The sequence below is a fragment of the Sinohyriopsis cumingii genome, chromosome 18 (genome assembly GCF_028554795.1).
Source record: "Sinohyriopsis cumingii isolate HCF-2022 chromosome 18, ASM2855479v2, whole genome shotgun sequence".
In the NCBI taxonomy this organism is placed as follows: domain Eukaryota; kingdom Metazoa; phylum Mollusca; class Bivalvia; order Unionida; family Unionidae; genus Sinohyriopsis; species Sinohyriopsis cumingii.
This window is the reverse complement of record NC_142978.1, coordinates 77,522,147-77,526,757: the sequence shown is the minus strand read 5'-3', so window position 1 is coordinate 77,526,757 and position 4,611 is coordinate 77,522,147. Positions and strand designations below refer to the sequence as shown.

Genomic DNA, 4,611 nt, shown 5'->3' with positions numbered 1-4,611 from the left:
CGCCATTTTCCAACAATAACAAGAAAAAAACAACTTGCATCTTTCAAATGCAATTAATATTACAGTACCTTCGGTTCTTTGATTTTCAGTCAAAACACACACACACACACACACACACACACACACTCGTGCATGTATATACACAGGGCGTTTTTACTGCAGACGAGTTTCAAATATACACTTAACAGATCTTAATTTCCAAAACTTTGATACATCTAGTCCACAATCGTTAGATCACGCCTCTTTTTATTAGCGGATTGATTATTCAGATTGGTTTTACTGGGTTTAATGCCATTTTGCAGCACATGATTGGTATATATATGAACGCTAAATTGATACACTTTGGATGACCATATGCAAATATAATACTTGTACATACATTTGCATACATATTCCACGCAAACTAGACCAGCAAGTAGATCATCGCTTCTTTTGTTTTTTTCTGACACTACCGGTAATGTCAGGGGAGAAAAAAGAAGAAAAGGCGGAGATCTACTTGTTGGTCTAAAAAGCAAACGTGCATCTACATACATGTATTTGAATAAGATCACATCAAATGCTAAATTCATAAACATAAGATAATGTTACTTACTTCCAAACACACATGCATACCATATACATGTGAGATAAAGAGGACAAAATAGAAGGTATGATGCGAGAAAGTGACGTGATAACTAACATACTTCTGGTCCAGTAATATTCAGGGAACATAATATTCCTGATAAACTCCATTTGTCAATAAATCGAACAAGGTCAGATCCATAAGGACATAGAACACAATTAATTTTACTCTATGTTCTCTACATTTGTTTCTCAATACTTCTTAAATCCCTAAAAAATGCATAAATATAACTCTTCTGTCACCACCAAAATGAGAGGAAGAAATATTCTAAAAATAGACTTGAACTACATCTATTGGTACTGAACTGGATGTACTAATTGTGACCTGATTCCTGACAGGCCCAATTTGTTATGGCCAATTTTAGTCAAACTTTTATATTTGCATGCCACACCTATTTCAATTTTATACATGAAGTCTTTTTGAATTTTATTACAAACAAGACACGTGACACCTTTCAGAAAGTGTGTAGTGCTGGTGTTCCACAGGGTGCAAGTTTTGGTCCAAGTGCTCTTGAGAAACCAAAACTTAATTTGCTATATCTTCCTTAATTATAAGAATTTTTCAATGCAATGAAAACCTGAATGTACAAGGCCTCTCTGAGAATATGTTTACAATTTGAAATTATTGATAAAGGAAATTTAAATAAACATTTAAATTTTAAAAACTACATTTTATTGAAAATATAAATTTTCCTACAAGTTTTAAAATTCAGTTTGACAAATTTTAGACAGCAAAGTTGACTAATACATGGTATTTAAAACAAATGGTAGCTTAAGTCTGTACAAGTGATATCATTTTTCCCAGGGTTAGTGAAGCAACACAGCTCATAGTGATTTTGGCAGCAAACCGCAATATGCCTGTCCAGATGCATATAGGTGTAGACACTAAAGAAACAGTGACAGGTGCTATGTTCCACATATTGTGTCAGGTACGTAGGCAGTTGTTTGTATAAGTAATAGCGCACTCAGATTTAAAGTTCGGATGGGACCACTACCATGTTGTATAGCAAAAATGCATTCCATTTCAATGTCAATAACTACAAAAGGTGACAATGGGATAGGAAAATACAGTTTCTAGGGAGGCTCTACCTTACCGAAAAATGGTGTTATTCTCTCTCATGAAGACCTAAGCCATGTCTTTGTGGTGCTATATATCAGTGTGGTGATATGAACTAATCATGGTCACTTATGACAGTACACTTCACATGTCCTTATGAAACCTTGCTATCACCACCGGACTACTGGAGAGCTTCCAAACTGATCCAACTCTAACATTTTGTTCCAGATACAATGTTAGACCTGAAAAGATATAACATGTCTCACTTGATTCTAGAAAACAGTAAGATGTAGGTAAATGAATTTAAAATGTGTTCGATATGGTGATTTCAAAATAACATTAAGGTTGCAAGCATGGGAAAAATATTAAACATGACAGACTGACACTCAAAAAGGTGAAGCGATGACCATGTATTAAAGTGATAAATTCATCCTAAAAATATATGGGGTTTCTAGAAGCATATTTAGCCATTTACAGGTTAAATAGCAAATCAGGTAGACTATGTATCATACAGTTTAAGGCAATGTTGGGGCGGTGAGGTTTGATCATTGGTGCAAACATTAGTACATACCAGTATACAGGAAGGTCAATCGACAATGTAATAAATTAAAATATATGACTATAAGCGATCTTATTCATGAGGGAAATAACAATTTTGGATATTGCAGATGAATACAGCAAAATGTGGCCACACAGATCAACTATAGATACCAATAAATCCTATATCGTCAACTAAATGTGAAATTCTGATCCCCAAAACGTGAAAACCAGGATGGACATTTACATATGTGGGACATATACAATGTACTTGTTAAGATCAAATGTGCAAACAAAATTCAAATGATCTGTTTCAACATTTATCATTAAGAGTGTTGGTTACCAATTATTAAACTCAATGATTCAATGGAATCAGATATCAGCTGATGCTACAATACTGCACACTGTCATAGTACTAAATTGAAATATGTTATCATACATAGGCCTACTCATGATGAAAATAACATTTTGGGATATTTTCAGCGCACACAGCCAGAAATGGGCCTTACAGATTCACTATATGTACAATGTCAGCCTATATGATGTACTGAATGTGAACGTTTGATCCCAAACATTCTAAAATATATGAATATTTGTTCATGTGGGATATGTAGCTATCGCAAAATCAGTTGTACAAAGTTAAATTCAAATAATCTGTTTGAATATTTCTTATGCAATCTTTAGAGTGTCAGTTAACAAATATTATTAGTAATTAATAATGCATAAAGCAAGATGGATCATCAGCATTCCCATAACATCATATAGGCCACAATGCTGCACTACACCAATCAATATCGTAACCAAACTGAACAATACAATGGAATGCATTTTGTGTTCAGCTTATATTATTTTGCTGTTTTCTTACATCCAAGGGTAATATACATGGGGAAAGTATATTTTATCCCTTTGAACTGTATTTCATTCTGGGACAGTTTAAAATGATTTAGTAGAGAACTTGACTAGGTTCTAGTATAAAGTTTTCATCTCTGTCCTCTCACTAAATACCCTATAACTATGTTTGTAAAAAATTACTGAAGGCCATACAAGCAGATATGTGTTACTCAGGAAGTGACCCCATGATAAACACATAAATTAACTGCTTGGACCCCTAATAAATACTTTGAATGACCAATACAAATTGGAATTTTGTCTTCGTGTATTTTAAATGATGGTCTCATTTTGACTTACAAAGATATTTTCTCTGACAAAATTTGACAAATATCCAACATTGGAACTTATATATGGTGTAGGAATATTTACATGCTGATATCATTTAATATCATTTCAACAAATATTATATATTTTGGAGTAAATGTTTTAATTTTTTATACTTCTTTTTAAATTTCATTTAAATTTTTCAAAATAAAACTTAACTTTTTATTTCTAATTTCATTCTACTGTTTTTCAAAGTCAATATACATAACATATTGAAATTTCATGTGTCGTTCATTAATAATAAAGATTTAATACCAGTTTAATCTTTACTCAAATACTGCACTGACAGGACATAGCACAATTAATTTTGTTATATGTTCTCTACATTTGGTTCTCGAGACTGACATTTCCACTGTGTGACAATCAGTACAAATCATATGTTAATCTAAAAATACCTTCACGGTGAAGTTCTTGCCAAAGGTTTTTTTGAGAGGCTGGACTGTCAACAGAGCAGTATGTAAACAGAACACATATTTCACTTCCGGATCATCACCATGGCCTTATTACTGACTATGCACTATCGCCGAAATACACATGGAAAACCACACCTGAGCTCATATTCTCAAGAATAAACAATGACCTTTAAATCCCTATCAAAATCGCATAAATATAACTCTTCTATCACCATGACAATGAGAGAGGAATAAATGTTCTAACAATAGACTAGAACTACCTTTGTGAGTACCGAACTGGAAGTACTGAGACCTGATTATATAATCATCGGTTACTATCTTCCATTTGGATCTGGTTAGAAGAAAAGAGAACAAAATGCTAAATTTGAACTAGAGGTTTACTTTAATTGAATTGGTACCTCACCAAAGTGAGGCTTCAAAGAATGGTCTATAGACTCATTAAATGTTCCTCTCCACGGTAATCTTTAGTAAAAGGCGAAAGATTAATACGATGTGAAGAGAAACCAGAGTAATCATTATACTTTCACGCTTTATTTTGAAGAGAAATAGTTTGAACTTTCCAAATGCTTTTGTAAAGACGATAGTGGAATGGTTATGTCTACAAAGATCCAAAAGGGTCATAGTTTTCAATATACAGTGTCATTTTGCTATTGGCTATTTTGAATTTCAGTGAAACCCATTTATTTTCTTTATACTGGTAGAAAGGATACTAATTAATATTTCTATATTTCTTGTCGTGGAAAAGGCAGGGGGAGTTAATTTGACAGT

At 33.0% G+C, this 4,611-nt stretch overlaps 1 non-coding gene across 1 annotated transcript; it reads right to left on the bottom strand.

Annotated features, from left to right (window-relative positions):
• Positions 1-4,239: 4,239 nt before the first annotated feature.
• LOC149777064 (U5 spliceosomal RNA) lies at positions 4,240-4,355 on the bottom strand. Its single transcript, XR_016416339.1, has one exon. It is a non-coding gene; the product is annotated as a U5 spliceosomal RNA (small nuclear RNA).
• Between the last annotated feature and the right edge of the window lie 256 nt (positions 4,356-4,611).